At 44.5% G+C, this 17,734-nt stretch overlaps 1 long non-coding RNA gene across 1 annotated transcript in view; it reads left to right on the top strand.

Moving 5' to 3' along the window:
* Positions 1-12,512, top strand: part of LOC147017429 (uncharacterized) — a 30,527-nt gene extending 18,015 nt beyond the window's left edge. Inside the window, exons 2-5 of the long non-coding RNA XR_015049497.1 lie at positions 2,485-2,568; positions 9,309-9,389; positions 10,264-10,521; positions 12,327-12,512. This is a non-coding gene — a long non-coding RNA (uncharacterized LOC147017429). The remainder of the gene's footprint in view (positions 1-2,484; positions 2,569-9,308; positions 9,390-10,263; positions 10,522-12,326) is intronic.
* Positions 12,513-17,734: the final 5,222 nt, after the last annotated feature.

The raw sequence follows: 17,734 nt of genomic DNA, 5'->3' as shown, positions 1-17,734 counted from the left end.
GGGGTGTGGCTATGATCATTGTGTAGGGGTGTGGCTATGATCATTGGTTAGGGGTGTGGCTATGATCATTGGTTAGGGGTGTGGCTCTGATCATTGGTTAGGGGTGTGGCGATGATCATTGGTTAGGGGTGTGGCTATGATCATTGGTTTGGGGTGTGGCTATGATCAGTGGTTAGGAGCACGGCTGTGATCAGTGGTTAGGAGCACGGCTGTGATCATTGGTTAGGAGCACGGCTGTGATCAGTGGTTCGGGGCACGGCTGTGATCATTGGTGAGGAGCACGGCTGTGATCAGTGGTTGGGGGCGCGGCTGTGATGAGTGGTTAGGGGCGCGGCTGTGATCATTGATTTGGAGCGCGGCTGTGATCATTGGTTAGGGGTGTGGCTATGATCAGTGGTTAGGGGTGTGGCTGTGATCATTGGTGAGGAGCACGGCTGTGATCAGTGGTTAGGGGCGCAGCTGTGATCATTGGTTTGGAGCGCGGCTGTGATCATTGGTTAGGGGTGTGGCGATGATCATTGGTTAGGGGTGTGGCTATGATCATTGGTTAGGGGTGTGGCTATGATCAGTGGTTAGGAGCACGGCTGTGATCAGTGGTTCGGAGCACGGCTGTGATCAGTGGTTAGGAGCACGGCTGTGATCATTGGTTAGGAGCACGGCTGTGATCAGTGGTTCGGGGCACGGCTGTGATCATTGGTGAGGAGCACGGCTGTGATCAGTGGTTAGGGGCGCGGCTGTGATCATTGATTTGGAGCGCGGCTGTGATCATTGGTTAGGGGTGTGGCTATGATCAGTGGTTCGGGGTGCGGCTGTGATCATTGGTGAGGAGCACGGCTGTGATCAGTGGTTAGGGGCGCAGCTGTGATCATTGGTTTGGAGTGCGGCTGTGATCATTGGTTAGGGGTGTGGCTATGATCATTGGTTAGGGGTGTGGCTATGATCATTGGTTAGGGGTGTGGCTATGATCATTGGTTAGGGGTGTGGCTATGATCATTGGTTAGGGGTGTGGCTATGATCAGTGGTTCGGAGAACGGCTGTGATCAGTTGTTCGGAGCACGGCTGTGATCATTGGTTAGGGGTGTGGCTATGATCATTGGTTAGGGGTGTGGCTATGATCAGTGGTTCGGAGAACGGCTGTGATCAGTTGTTCGGAGCACGGCTGTGATCAGTGGTTAGGGTTGTGGCTATGATAATTGGTTAGGGGCGCGGCTATGATCATTGGTTAGGGGCGCGGTTTTCATTTCTGGCTAATCATCATTCACGATGTTTCATTTCTGGCTGATCATCATTCACGATGTTTCATTTCTGGATAATCATCATTCACAATGTTTCATTTCTGGCTAATCATTATTCACGATGATTCATTTCTGGCTAATCATTATTCACGATGTTTCATTTCTGGCTGATCATCATTCACGATGTTTCATTTCTGGCTGATCATCATTCACGATGTTTCATTTCTGGCTGATCATCATTCACGATGTTTCATTTCTGGATAATCATCATTCACAATGTTTCATTTCTGGCTAATCATTATTCACGATGATTCATTTCTGGCTAATCATTATTCACGATGTTTCATTTCTGGCTAATCATTATTCACGATGTTTCATTGCTGGCTAATCATCATTCACGATGTTTTATTTCTGGCTAATCATCATTCACGATGTTTCATTTCTGGATAATCATTATTCATGATGCTCTATGGTTCCACCAATCAGGTAATCCCGTTTATTTATATATTAGAAAAGAACAATTAATTTTTTTAATGCAAGAACATGTTATTACAAAATACGATACTACAAATGGATGTGTATAAACGACTGATAAGATCATTACAAACAAGAAATTAACAGCAAAATTATGTCGAGTAAACAATTGCTGTTGAAAGGGGAATCAACACAAGGAGAACAAAACAACAAGGAATTGTCACGTGATTAGGGAGGCACTGCGACTGTGGACAGAAATCCGAGCAAATAAGGTGATGCTGGAAAGCAGCTTCACCCAACCAAAGGCACAACAACAAGGTTTGCGTGCCTCACAATACTCGGAATGATTAGGGAGGCATGGCTGCAAACCATGCTTCCTGCGAGCAGATAAGATTGGAGCACTTTGCTCTCACAAGTGCGGAGATGAAATAACTCGGTACCAAGTATGAATTTTCATCCTGGGTCATGACCCTCGCTCGGTAAACAGCATCTGCGGTGGCCTTTACCGAAGCCAGATGACGCCATGACCAACAAAATTGGATAATTGAAACTCTGACATCCTACACTAAAGTAATTTAAGAGTTTAGAACCACAACTATACACTATGTTCAGCATGGTTAAAGCTGAAAGTGTCGAACCAACAAGTCACTCGACAGACTGACACACAAAACAAATGGGAGCCATTGACATGGCCTTACCAAAAATATCAGAGAATTCGAGTTCTGACAGTTGTTTGACTAACAACAGCTTTTTTCTCCCTCTCTCTCTCTACAAGGTCGAGGCTCATGGAAAAGCAAGGTGAGGAGGGTGTGGACTGGCAGTAGTGGAGCGGGGAAACTCTTACGCACAATATGCAAAGGTATGAACAAACAAGAAGACGGATAGAAAGGAGGGAAGGAAACACCATAACCTGCTTGTATGAGCCATGGGTTAGTGTTGTGGGCCGGGGTTCGGTGGCAATAAACGGCTACTAGGTGGAGCAGTGGAGTCGTCTTCCACCGAACACCCGGAATTTAGGTTGTGACTCTCGGATAAGTCCGAAAGGCACGGGTCCCTTACTGGACCATGAATCTCCAATAATTTGACCGTGTGAGGTAGGGTCAATTTCCAAACTTCAATATACCCAATTACCCACGTGGGCAAAGCTACCGGGGAATTCACACCCTCGACGGACCTCGAGCGGAAGCCGCTACCGTGCCCGTGTAACCCGAGCGGAGGTTACCAAGGCCCGTCGGTCCAAATGAACAATTTTACAGCACAAACGGCCTCGCTATTTCTCAACACACACCGTGCTAAGCCAATGAAAGAAACACAGAAACGAGCTGGAACATTTAACAAAAGTGATATTTATTTATAATGGGGCAAGGGAGCATGCAAGAAGGCAGAGTTAACCAAATAAAAGGAATGCAATTTACACACACGGCACTAAAACGTTTCTACTTGAAAGACGGGCCCACACACAAACACACACCCTCCAAAAACAAATGGTGGCCGCGGCCTTTATTGATACCCCCAGCTCGGAGGGAAGGTGAGCTGGAGGTAAGAGCCTGGCTTGGACCTTTCCGCTTTGTGCGGTTCTCGACGATCTGGCCCGGCGGGACTCAAACCCGCAACACGATGCCGCTCCAAGCACCAGGTATGGAGGGTAGTGTCGGGCGCTGGCATCTCCACCGGCAAAAACAGGCGATGAGGCAGGCAAAGCAAGTCAGCTCGGCAGGCAGGCAAGCGATTCTCCTCCGGCTCACAGGCAGGCGATTCACGGCAGGATTCTCACCAGTTGCCCCCACACAATTATCTCTTTTCTTGACAGGTGGGAGGGATCCGTTTCTTGTCATTCCCCTCCTCATTGGACAGGCGTGTCGGGCGATCTCCCGGCCGTCCAAGATTGGTCGAGGGGTGGGGTGCTCATGTCTCCACCCTTCGACTAGGAAGTCAAGCACCAATATGTTGCGTTGGCTCCCCATTGGCCAAGAGGTGGCAGACGTGCTCGCCCTCCTCCGATTGGCTGAGAGGGGCACCATGTCCATATTTGGAGTGAAATCCAAGACACCAACGTCCAAAGAAACCCCGCCTGGCACATTGGACTCCGCCCATGGATGTTCTTGACACGCATGCACGTGGGAAAGGCCGATGGTGAAGAGGTGAAGATGGGTGTTGTTGTTGTTGTTGAAGTTTAAAATTTAAAAATCCTAACTATAAAATAACTCAGCGCACGTATAATTAATTCCCCATTAAACATAGGACGGGACCCTAACTAGAAACACATACTTATCGATATAGCTGATCTATAGGACCTGGCTGTTGTGTGCAGTAAGCTTCCAAATCCGCAACATGAGGAAGGGTTCATGGGGGTAATACAAATTGTGGGTATGGATGGGGAATGATATGAGATGTTGGTACACCAACTGCTTTTCTGCTCTACTGACCCCAAGTTCGACAATTCAAATGCTTTTCGCCAAAATATCACCAAAATTTGTGAGTAAATATTATCGATGTCAGACCACATTGATAGTCACCATGTTCGCTCATGCATTGATCGAGAGAAGATTAGATTCAGACCCACCACTTGGAACAAAGTCTTCAACTCACATCTTCTGATCCTTTTTCTCTCCGACAGAGGAATGCTTGATGGTTAAAGTTTAAAAAGCAGTCTTCTCTTTAGATAGAGATAGATATTCATACTTAAAGGAAAGTTCGATCTTCAGGAGGATAAAGAAGGATCTTCAGGGTTTGATAACCACTGACAGCAATGACACAAGTGAGACTGATGGTTTGAGATTCTTAAAAATGAATGAGGCAGAATGGGTAAACCTTACTTTAACCCTCCATAAACAGGCATTCTGCATTGGTTTAACATATCAGCCTCAAAGATCAGCAGTTGCAAAAGATAGCATGAGATATGTAACGTTCACAACCCCATGCGTAAGCAGATGGAACAGAAGCTACATGTCACCTGCACAGGACTTCATTCTCCATGATGCAAATCATTCAAATTTTATCACTTGAAGCAAAATTAACCTTGACTGTGCGAAACTGTGTACAGTGATGCACTTACCTTTGACCCGTCTCGTCTGGATTCGATCCCGACCTGGCTAATAAAGTGTTGGATCAGTGCTTTGCAGGGAGGGCGTTGCAGCACAAAGTGTGCCATTTCTCGGATGGACATTAAGCTGGGTGTCCATCTGATAGTATTAGTTGGTGGATGTTAAATATGTAATGGTGTCTTTTGTGGAACAGCAGACAAGTTATTTATCGACACCCTGAATAAATTACAAATCCTACCCAAATCAACTCCTGTCAAACATCAGTCCTGGCCAGCCAGTTCGTGAAACACTTGGGCCAAAATTTTCCCTGGCCAACCCCACAATAAGGCAGGAATATTTATGGCTGTTAAAGCAGTAGTGGTAGCTTTAGGTTCTATGAAGGCCATTCAAATGAGAGGAAGGATAAGAATGGAGTGAGGTCAATGGGGCAGGGCAGTGGGTGAGGATATATTGCATATAACTGAATGATTGTAAAATATGAACATAATCAGTTGGCATGAGGAAATACAGTATAGAATTCATTTTAAATTGACTTTCATGAAAATAATCCACAAAGGTACACTCAACTCACCGACTTCGCAACTTTTAGTATTACTCGTATTTTTTATAAAAGAATAAGAGGCCGACAAAAAGAATGTTTGCAAATAATATCGGATGTCAGGCTGAATGTCCCGTCAAATTTTCGGATACATGATGTAATTAACCTCTGATCCATGCATCACCAGAACAGACGTTAATACAGTTGCATGTTGTAAAAATAATGGACTGACTGCGAGACTGATTTTTATTAAACAAAACATAAACAAACTAGAAGGGCACTTGATATAGTGCATACCTCCACCACGTAATGCCTGATCCATGAGAGCATATCAGGCCCATTACGTTTTTGAAATATCATGTGATATAGTACTGTATCCTTTTTCGCTCTATCTCTCAATGGTGAAAAATCACTTTGAAAATTAAATAATTCTCATATCCAGATCCGGATTTGGATCTTCACCAAAATCGAAACAAATTCGCCCTTGCGACACACCCAACCTGTCCACCAAGTTTCGTCCGAATCCATCCACAACTCTTTGAGATATTGTGCTAGATACCATTTTTCACCCTATCTCTCAATGGTGAAGGTCTCGAGTACTTAAAAAAATTCTAGTAGTCGGATCCGGATCCAGATCTTCACCAAAATCGAATCAATTCTTCCTTGTCCCAATCTGTCCACCAAGTTTCATCTGAATCCGTCCACAACTTTTTGAGATATTTTACTAGATATCATTTTTCGCCCTATCTATCAATGGTGAAGGTCTAGAGTACTTAAAAAAATTGTAGTAGTTGGATCCAGATCCGGATCTTCACCAAAATCGAATCAATTCTTTCTTGTCCCAACCTGTCCACTAAGTTTCATCTGAATCTGTCCACAACTTTTTGAGATATCTTGCTATATTGTTGTGGGCCGGAGTTGGGTGGCAATAAACGACCACTAGGTGGAGCAGTAGAGTTGTCTCCCACCGAAAACCCGGAATTTAGGTCGTGACTCTCAGACAACTCCGAAGGGTCACGTAAAGACCATGATCGCCAATTCTCTGACGGTGTGGGGTAGGGTCAATAGCCAAATTTCAATATACCTCAGTACCCACGTCGTCATTTTACTGGGGAAGTCACACCCTCAACGGACTCTGTCGAACCAGGTCGCTCAAGCGACCTTGGTCCAGTGTAACCGAGCGGAATTACCAGAGTCCGTCAGACCCAATGACAACTTACGGCACCGACGGCCTCACTAATTCCCAATACGCACCGTGCTGGGTCAATGGTAGAAATGACAGGCAACAAACTGGAACATTTAACAATTGGGGGTTTATTTATAAGGGAGGGGGACACAGAGCAGAGTTATCTGAATAAAAGAAATGCAAGCAATGTACATTGAGCGAAAAGCACATAACAATTATACCAAACAGACTGGCGCCACACACACACACACACACACACACACACACACACACACACACACACACACACACACACACACACACACACACACACACACACACACACACACGAAATGGAGCCGGTTGGGCACCTTTCCGCCTCGTGCGGTCTGGTCAAGACGAGCTGGTTCTGGGGGGGGGGGACTCGAACCCACACCTCTGTCACCGCACCAAGCACCAGGGACCAGGAACGATGCAACGGACGTCAGCCAGCACGAGAACGGACCAGACGAGACGAGCACCCACGGGTAGACGAGAACGCCAGCAGGCAAGATGAGGCTTCTTCTTTCTCAATGGCTCGCCACCGACTCTTATCCTTCCCCTCCCCCGCCGGGTCGAGAAAACCGCTCTGAGGGACTCGCCTCCGGATTGGACGAGGGGTTGTCGGGCGATCGGTGGCCTCTCCTCATTGGTCGGGCCGAACACTCCATCTGGCTAAGGCGGAGCCAGCCCTGAGGTGATGAGCTTCCTGATTGGACAAGGGGTGGTCCGGTAGGAGGGGGCAATGACCACCTTTCCCCTGTGCGTGTCTGAGAACCCAGACGGAACAACCAGGGGAGCACCCTATTCTCCATCCCCCCTCGTAGCGGGGAGTGGTGATCTCAGGTCGGCTGTCGGGCCGGCCGCCGTCGATTGGACGAGCTCACGGTGGGCGGAGGGAACCTCACCCCTGGACGTGACACGTTGCACGTGGGCGATGGTGCGAAAACGAAGGATGATTGAAGATGTAAAAACCTGACTATAAAAGTAACTCGTAGCGCACACATGAAATTAACCCATTAGACAGAAGGACGGGACCCTGACTATAAACACATACTTATCGAAATAACTGAACTGCGGGGACTGCTGTCTGTTGGTGTGGAAATGGCTTCCAGATTCGTAACAATATATCGATTTTGGCCCCATCTCTTGATGGTGAAGAATCACTTTAAAAATGCTAGTAGTCGGATCCGGATCCGGATCTTCACTAAAATCGAATTCGTTTGTCCTTGTCACACACCGAACCTGTCCACAACATTTCATCCGGATCCGTCTGCAACTTTTTGAGATATCCTGTACACAAACAAACAGAGGAACAGACACAAAAAGGGAGTGAAAACATAACCTCCTTCACCATCAGTGGCAGAGGTATTAATACCCAAGAACCATTAAACATGTATTTATTTTTTACTATTATCTCATCAAAATCCATGCAAAAGACTTCATTTTTTTCAACAAACACCTCGAGTAGTTCTACTTAGTTCTTTATCATCCTACTATTAATTTGTAGTTGGTCACTGGCTTTGACTCCAATACAAATTTTTTATTAGGGACCCAAGGTAACAAAAAGCTACATCTATCGAACAGTTTCAAATGGAGCACCTCACCACCATTAGAGCATTGTAATAGCATCAGACGTAGAAATAAATGTGAACTGTTGCTCTCAGCTTGCCAGCTTGATGACAGAAGATGGCCATTTGCATTTTTGCCCCCTTCCCTCTACCCCGTTTACAATCCCATGCAGGCACGGGCAACTTGCTGGTAAAATCAAACTGAGAATGGACAGGCTTTCTTATCCTTTATATTACAAGCTCTCTAATCTATGATTTGTACGAAGTATCTGTGAATTGCATGATAAATATGGGATCGGATTTGTAAATGGATTTCGCAACGACAGGTGGACCTGGTGAGCAGTGAAGCGAAGATGCTTGGCGAATATACAATTCTTTTGCAGTTGAGAAACGCCGTTGTGATTAACTAATGCCACAATTACTTGTCTCGTGGCATAGACTGTGATGTTTTACTCCCATCACCACCTGTTGGAGATGGTTGCCGAGGGTGGAGGTGGAACGATGCTTTTTATACAGTTGGCCCCAAATGTTTGAAATTTCAGAAAAAAGGAGCCTGGCAGTTGTGTTTTGTAAATTTTATTTTGGGAGTTTTGGGGAGCGGTGTTTTAGTACCTTTTCTGAAAAAAAGAAGTTTTAAATTACATTAAATATATCTGTGCCTCACGGAGGAGCTTGCACATAAATTATATGCAAGACAAATACAGTAGTAGACATACGTACTTTTCCATGAGTTACAAGAATATTCTTAATATGCTATATAATATTGTAATCTCTCATCATGAGCGATAGCTTAAGACGGGAACACAATTAGACTAAATTGTTTCTATCTGGATACCTCCGCCACCGAATGTGGACACAGGTTGTTTTCACCCCTGTCTGTTTGTCTGTGAGCAGGATATCTCAAAAAGTAATAGATGGATTCGGACGAAACTTGGTGGACAGGTTGGGTGTGTGATAAGGACAAATCGATTCGATTTTCATGAAGATCCGGTTCCGGAGCCGGATACGAGAAGTTTAAAAATTTTCAAGTGATTCTTCAGCGTTGAGAGATACGGTCAAAAATGATACATAGCATGATGTTTCAAAACGTTGTGGACGGATTATGACAAAACTTGGTGGATGAGTCCTTTTTTAAAATTGTTTTGTATGGAGCCTGTGGCTGCTGCTTGCATCATTGATGGAAGTGCAGCTGTGCCACTGATGCAGTGCCCCATTTCCAGTCATCTGGTATTCTTTTTGCAGACCGCGGAAGGATGACAGGCTGAGTCAACTTGGAATTATTTAACGGCATGAAAGCAGCTGAAACCCAAAGACCCTCAGATCGTAAGTCAGCCAACTTAATGGCTAAGCCAACACCAGGCTTAGTTAGGTACAGTAGGTGACAAGAACAAGATTTTGGTTAAGGTCAGGAGGCATACCTGTTGTCGATCAGTGGCGGGGGTGTGCTCGACCGAGTGTCGTTTTAGTTGTAAAAAAAAACTTTTTTCCACTGAAAGCCTTGAAACCTCACAGTGCGGTTAAATATATGTGTGTGAATCAACACATCAAACATTTCATTTTAAAGCATGACATTAGATGTCATCACATGTCAAAATATGTTACCAACACAAACTTCTTTGAAAAAGTTTACTTCAATGGACCAATAATGGTCCTTTAAAGAGAGAATCAAGTTTGGTAATTAATGCAATGTTTATCTCTGGACATTCTTTCTTCAAAATAGTCTTTTCACCTCTGAGAAATCTCTACCATATCAAATGGTAGTTTTCTTGGAAGTATAAAAAGTATTGTTACATTAGCGGAAGCCCATGGTAAAATAGCACGAGAGAAAAAAAGAGAAAAAGAAAAAGGAAGCCTTTGATTCTTACACTGCTCGAAAGAGCTCAACAATGGGAGGTTTAACCTCTCAACAATGGGAGGTTAAAAACAGAACGTCTTGAGTTGCTGTATGTATCTAGTGTTTAAAGAAAAGAACAGAGTAAAATGAGTTTAACAACTTATTGATGTATTCAAAACATTAGATTGGGTAACCTTACCATGGATTACACGAAGATACTTTTCGGCTTATGAATGAAGTACAGGCTGTCCACAAAGTCTTGTTCGGTTTTAAAATTCAATGAAAACCAAACCAAAAGTGATAAAATGATGCGGTTTTTTTGTATTCCGTCACATAATTCATAAAGTTTCTTGTGTTCTTCAGTACACCTCAACATGTGCACGTTTAGTGGCACATAGCACGTCCGAGCGATAATCCACTTCAACCAACGTGTTGGCCAACATAACCCTCAGAACACTGATGATGCAATTGGTTATCCTTGCACGAAATGTTTCAATGTCAGCAACAGAAGCTTGGAAAACGATCCTTGACGTAATAACTCCAAAGGTGGCACATCGGTAGACCATGGAGGCCACGGGACTGCCCCCACCACGTCCAGTCCATCGACTGGGGAAGGTTTAGGTAAGAAAGGTTGCACGAGATGCACTTTATTTTTTTTTTTTTGTATACCTTGTCGAGACTCGTGTGAGAGCTAACACACAACGCACAGCAAGGGGGGCATGAGTCAAGAGGGGTGGGAGAGGGAAGGACAAAACAGTGGGGAACAGAGACATTAGGAGATCTGTGGAAGGGAGAGGGATAGGGCGGGGAACATGGGGAATACAAGATGCACATTACAGGGACTTTCAAGAAGGAAAGCAGGGAATTTGAAGGAGGTGGGTTTGGTTGGATTATCGGGGGAAGGAAATATCGAGGATTTGGGTTGGGGATGATAAGAGGTGGTGGTGAACAGCTGTTTTGAAGGCCTGGGGGGAAGAGTGGGATTGAATTGAGTGAGGGAGTTTATTTCAAAGGTGGGAAAAAAGAGGAATGAAAGGGTGAAGGTGAGCAGTGATTCGTGATTTTGGTAGTTTTACCAGAAGGGGGTTGTTGGTGGACCTTGAGTGCCCTGCGGAAATGTGGTGGGGACAAATCGCAGAGAGAGCAGGGGGGGAGGCTGGAGAGGAGACAGTAGAAGACAGAAAGACCACCGACCAGCCTGCGGTGAGAGAGTGAGAGGCCCAAAGACTCAGCCTCATTGCGGGAGATGCCGATGATCCGAAATGCCTTGGTTTCCACAGCGTGAAACCGAGAAAGGTGGGAGGCAGGAGCACCAGCCCAGAGGGGAGAGCAGTACTCCATAAGGCTACAGACAAAAGCTTTGTAAGTGGTCAGGAGCTCAGGTGGTCCAAAGTCCTAGGAAGGACTTTGCATGACGGAGGATTCCCAGTTGGCGACTGGCTTTGGGGGCGAGGTTTGAAATGTGGCTTTCCCAGGAAAGTTCATGGCAGATAGTGAGACCCAGAAGCTTGAAAGAAAGGACTTCTTCCAGAAGAATGTTGAGAAAGTGGATGGGGGGGTTTTTCCAAACTGTCCTTTCGGAGAGACATAGTGAGAGTGTGAGATTTGTCTGGATTGAAAGACATGTTCCACGTGTTGGACCAGTTTGTGATTTTATTCAGATCTGCAGTGAGCGAAGAAGCTGCTGCTTGCCGGTCTGAGGGATGACAGATGGTACGGCAGAGGGTGGAGTCATCAGCAAAGAGATATGGAGGATTTTCCAGAGAGTCGGAGAGATCATTGATGAAAACCAGAAAAAGAACAGGGCCCAGAACGCTACCTTGAGGAACTCCAGCCTGGACAGGAAGAGGGGATGAAAGAATTCCATTTAGGGCCACACATTGACTGCGACAGGAGAGGAAGTCTGCGAGCCATGAGTGGAGATGGCCTTGGATACCATAGGAAGAGAGTTTGGTGAGCAGGGCAGGGTTCCAGACCATGTCAAAAGCACGTGATGTATCCAGGGATACGGCTCGGATTTCCTGTCTGGCATTGAGGACCTCCATCCATTGTTGGGAGAGCAGAAGCAACATATCCAGGGTTGAGTGACCTGGTCTGAAACCAAATTGATGATCGGAAATCAGGCCATTTGAGAAGAGGAAGGATTTAATGTCTGAAATATGCGTGAAGCGTGAACATGTAATTTATATGCGTGAAGATGCAATCTCTTGTGTACAACTTCGTTATATATACTGTAATTTTCCTGGCGATTTGGATTAATTTTAAGGAACTTTTACATAATTTATTTTCTCTGAGGAGCATTTCCATGTTTCTGGTGGTGGGATGGGGGAATGTGGGGGGGGGGGGGAGACAGAGACAACATTAGCTTATTATACAAACAGTATAGGAACAGTGTCAAATTCCAAAATGATCATATTTCTTAACAGCAAAGAAAATTCTGGAGTGATTGAGGCAGACCAAGCTTCCGGAACACCCCCTGTTGCTGATACACCACCTGGTTTCCAAGATATTCTAGTTTTGTATTTTTAATGAATTTTCTAATATTTGTAGAATTTGTTTTTCACGTGTAAGTTGTGTGTTACGATGTGTCAATAAATGTGGAAAAAGTTTGATTTCATGCAAGTTAATTCCAGGGTATAAGGCAACAAAAGGAAAAAAAATTGAAAGTGGGTGTAGAATTTCTATTGTGTGTGTGTGTGTGTGTGTGTGTGTGTGTGTGTGTGTGTGTGTGTGTGTGTGTGTGTGTGTGTGTGTGTGAGTGATCTGGTGGGTGTGATCTGGTGGGTGTGATCTGGTGGGTGTGATCTGGTGGGGTGTGATCTGGTGGGGTGTGATCTGGTGGGGTATGATCTGGTGGGGTGTGATCTGGTGGGTGTGATGGAACGAAAACAGCTCGATTTTAGAGATGATAAAATTATTGCCCCAATAAAGCATCACAATCGACCATTGTTGCAACAATTTTGAAAATATCGTCTTTTTCTCCATTCCCTGCAAAGATTTGACAGCTGGTAAAACCTGTACTACCAGGGACCGAGTAGAGGAAATGAGGGAAGAACGCTAGTCATGGGAAGAGTTAAAATAATGCAATACCTGTCAGTACCATGATTTAAGACAATTGTGAGTTATGTGCCTTAACATGTCAGAAGAAAGGGATTGGCTTGGGTGAAACCTCCCTGTACGTCACACAGCCAGACAGGGAAGGAATTCAGTGCATGAGAAGTAATGGGATGGGGGAGGTCGGGAATTCCATAATTTCGGAAGAGCTCTGAGACACCAACAAATCGTGAACGTTTCTGTGACTCAAAACCAACCTTGGGCAGGTACCCACTCCATCACAGGGAACTGATATAACTGCAACCCCTCGCTCTGAATGAACATCCAGTGGAATCGAACCCACACCAGTGAGGGCAATACAACCAGGCTTTTATTTACTCATTCAAACACCATGTCGCTCAATAACCAGATAATGACGTCATAAAATAATCCAATCGTATAATAACACGCTAATTAATTACCTCCACCACCGAGTTTTCACCTCTGTCTGTCTGTCCATCTGTTTGTGAACAGGATATCTCATAAAGTTGTGAACGGATGCAGACAAAATTTGGTGGACGGGTTTGGTGTGTGACAAGGAAAATTGATTCAATGTTGGTGAAGATCTGAATCCAGAGTTTTTTATATTTTTTTTTCTCAAAGTGATTCTTTCACCATTGAGAGATTAGGCCAAAAACGATATATAGCATGATGTTTCTACAGTTGTGGGTGGATGGTGATAAAACGAGGTGGCCAAGTCGGTTCGGTGACAAGAACAAGCTGATTAGAATTTGGTTCAGGTTCGGATCCAAATCAGGCCTATCAGTGGGTTACACAACGTAAACTGTTCATCCTTGCGGAGGTAAGTACTCGACTGAGTTCCGTTCTAAGTTGTGTTTGTTTCTCTGTCTGTCGAGCCGACAATTTACTCTTAAAGTACTCAACCAGGGACCATAAAAACCATTTCATTATCAAGGTCTTTGTTCCGAGGAGTTGCGGTTACATTTTTATTTTTTTTGATTACGAATGACCTAATATGCTTTTTGAAGCTGTCGTTTAACTTAATTTATCACTATTTTTACTGAACGATCCGCAAGATGACACAATCTCACGAGATTGTAAATTAAACGTATTTTTATTGATTTATTTATATAATTTACTTTTACCCATGACTTTGGGTGCATGAAGCAACAACATACCTACTGTTTATCTATCTATAATTCCAGCAATGTGTGTGTGTCTGTGTCTGTGTCTGTGTTTGTGTCTGTGTCTGTGACCCCTGTTTCTCGACAACCACTGGTCCGATCTAATTGAAACTTGCAAGGTATATTGCTGGGGACCTGAGGATGTGCCTTTTCAAGGTTTGATATTAATCGGACAAGTGGTTCCCAAGTTATGGCCTCCTTGTCCACCCTCAGCGTTCCCCATTACGGGTTACAACGTATGGGCTTCCGGATAGTGATCACTTACTGTATTATAATAATTTCTCGATTTCTTATGCGCATTTATAGATAAACACAATGCCCCAATCCAGTCGTCGTTTACGAGAGCAAAGGAACGGCATGTGTGGTTGTTTGAAAGTTTTTTTTTGCACGTACAGACATGCACGTATGGTCACGCGAGAGCGAAGGAATGGCCTGTGTGTTTGTTTGAAAGTTTTTTTTGTTGTTGTTGCACGTACGGGCACGCGAGAGCGAAGGAACGGCCTGTGTGTTTGTTTGAAAGTTTTTTTTGTTGTTGTTGCACGTACGGGCACGCAAGAGCGAAGGAACGGCCTGTGTGGTTGTTGTTTCTGGCAAGCGGTTTGAAAGTTTTTTTTTTTTTGCACGCAAGGCCACGCACGTACGGCCACGCATGTACTAGTAATTCAAAACATCTCACTGCACTGAAAAATGTGGGGACAGAAACACTGCACTGTAAATGGTGAAGACCTGTAATACCATCTCCCACCTGGAGGCGGCACTACACGATACACATTTACATAGGGAATTTGCATCCACCCTCCCCCCCCCGCCCCACTACCAAGAGCTGTTAGATAAAACACCCCAAAACATTAATCGGGGCATGCTGATCCTCTGTAGCAAGTCTCTGTAATTGTGCCAGAACTATAGGAGTAGCACGACAAGCAGACCCACAAATAAATAAACACACAAACACTGGTCCGTGAATTATTGTAAGGATGCAATAATTTTTCTCTTGTCTACAGCCATTTCCAGGACGTCCCCATTAGTCTTCCTGCCAGATTCCTTGACGTTAACATGACCATCATTCTCACAAAGCTGGTCTTGGCTATCTCAATTCTCCTTGGGATCTCACTATCACGTGTCCCATCGTCTGTAATAATGTGCCCCAGGTATGTGAACCTTTTCACTTGTTCCAGGACTTGTCCATAGACTTCAATTTTCATTTCTGGAACTCCATCTTTTCTTATCACCATTGTCTTGGTATGCTTCACATACATTCCTAATCCATACTCCGCTCCTCACTCCTCACTCCTCACTCCTCACTTTCATTTTGTTTACAATTTCCTGTTAAGCCTTTTCTGACTCTGCATTCAATGCAGTCATTTGCGTATCTCATGTTGTTTGCATTCAACCCACCAATGCTGCAACCGGGTAGATCCTCTTTGTCTCTGAAGATATCTTCAGTGTCCGAATTGAGTGTACAGTTGGGAGAAGGGGGTTGTTTTAAGAACAGCACAGACATGTTTTAATTGTTTCGGCATTTGCCTTTGTGCTCCTTTCATTTTAGAGTTTAGACTATCATTTGTGACTAATTCAATTCACATGATTAATGCTCATGTGAATAGGATGTGATGCACCCTTTTTGAATTGAATTGCCAGTGGATGAGAAATTTCCATGTTTCATACGGACAACAAAAAGAATGAGAGTTGAGTACAGAGAGTTGGGGTGGGAAGGGGGCAGAGAGAAGCTAGAGTTGGGAGGGTAGGGTTGAGGCTTTCACGGGGTGGGGGGAAGTTGAGGACTTGGGGTTGGGAGTAGGATTTGATGACGTGGGGTTGGGTGGGAATGTTGCAAAGTTGTGAACTTGAAAATGAAAGGGGGAGAGGAGGACAGAGTCAAGGTGTGAGGTGTAGAGAGGGGACAGAGTTGGTGGAGAAGGGGTTGAGGTTTTGAGAATGCGAGGGAGTGTTGAGAATCTGTGGTGGAGGGTGGGGGAGTTGAGGGCTTGAAGAAGGAAGGGGGAGGGTGGGACAGAGAGTTGTGGTGGTGGGGGGGGGAGTTGGGCAAGAGTTGGAAGAGCAGGTTTGAGGCTTTCAGGAATTGCGGTGGGGAGAGTCAGTTGATGATTTGGGGTTGTTAGGGGGGTGGGGTTGAGGACTTGGAGTCACATTTTATATTATGACGAATTTCCACAGGTCTATACTCATCACGAATTGTTTATTTGAAAGCGACGGCACAACGACTACAATAGCATAATGTTCTAATGTATATTGATTGCATCGCCACCATCGCTGGATGTGTTGTATCACCCAGAGAGCCATCCCTGGATGAGTTGTTTTGTCTGTGCGATAAAGGCATAATGGTCTTTTTCAATATCAGAAATAGTTTGATGACCGGGCTTCGAGACCAGCTTGATGGTGTAAATGTCATTTTAATAGAAAGACAAACAAGAAAGCATCTGAACATGCAAAGCCAGTCTCTGTCCACTTTGTTTTTGGACTTCTTCTTTTTCTTCTTCTTAAATATGCAAAACATGATGAAAACAGCTAAAACTAGAGGGGGAGCACTCGGGAGAGTGCAAAACCTCCGCTGCCAATACTGTTGGGTCACTCAAGTGAACCTTATATCTTATTCATTAAATATGACGTCCAGTGCTGACAGTTATAGTTATTTTCTCCAACAATTTGGGGGGGGCTAGAAATCACTTAAAACAACATGTAGAAATGCAAAAAAAAATTTTTTTTCTCAAATAATTTTTTTTGGGGGGGGGGGGGGCGGGACCAAGTCCAAAATCTAATGGCATGATTCTTGGACCATACCTAATCCCCCCCCCCACCAAGTTTCGTCGAAATCCGTAGAGGAGTTTTTCCGTAATACTGTTCACAAAAACAAACAAACAAACAAACAAACAAACAAACAGAAAGGGGTGAAAACAGTAACCTCCGATCTTGGGTGGCGGAGGTTCACTAGATGGGCACTTGGTAGTGCACATACCTCCGTCACGTAATGCCTGATCCACGAGAACATATCGGGACCGATACATTTTTGAAATATCATGCCATACAGTACTACATCGTTTTTGGCCCGATCTCTCAATGATGAAGAATCAGTTATAAATTCTAGCAGTCGGATCCGGATTCGGATCTTCACTAAAATCAAATCAAGTTTGTCGTGGTCACACACCCAACCTGTCCACCAAGTTTCATCCAAATCCGTCCACGACTTTTTTGAGATATCGGGCTACATATCGGTTTAGCCCTATCTCTCAAAGGTGAAGAATCACTTAAAAAATTATCGGATCTGGATCCGGATTCAGATCTTCACCAAAATTGAATCAATTATTGTATTGTCACACACACAACCTGTGCACCAAGTTCAATCCGAATCTGTCCACAATTTTTTGAGATATCGTGTTGTATATCATTTTTGGGCCGATCTCTCAATGGTGAAGAATTACTTTAAAAATTCTACTCGTCGGATCCGGAACGGATCTTCACCAAAATCTAATCATTTCGTCCTTGTCACACACCGAACCTGTCCATAACATTTCATCTAGATCTGTCCACAATTTTTTGAGATATCCTGCACCCAGACAAACACATAGAAAGGGGTGAAG

This window comes from Eptatretus burgeri, chromosome 11, assembly GCF_056783735.1.
Source record: "Eptatretus burgeri isolate ZD-2024b chromosome 11, Ebu_testis_v1, whole genome shotgun sequence".
Lineage (NCBI taxonomy): Eukaryota > Metazoa > Chordata > Myxini > Myxiniformes > Myxinidae > Eptatretus > Eptatretus burgeri.
Note: the sequence above shows the minus strand (reverse complement) of the source record. Positions and strands in the feature narration are given on the sequence as shown.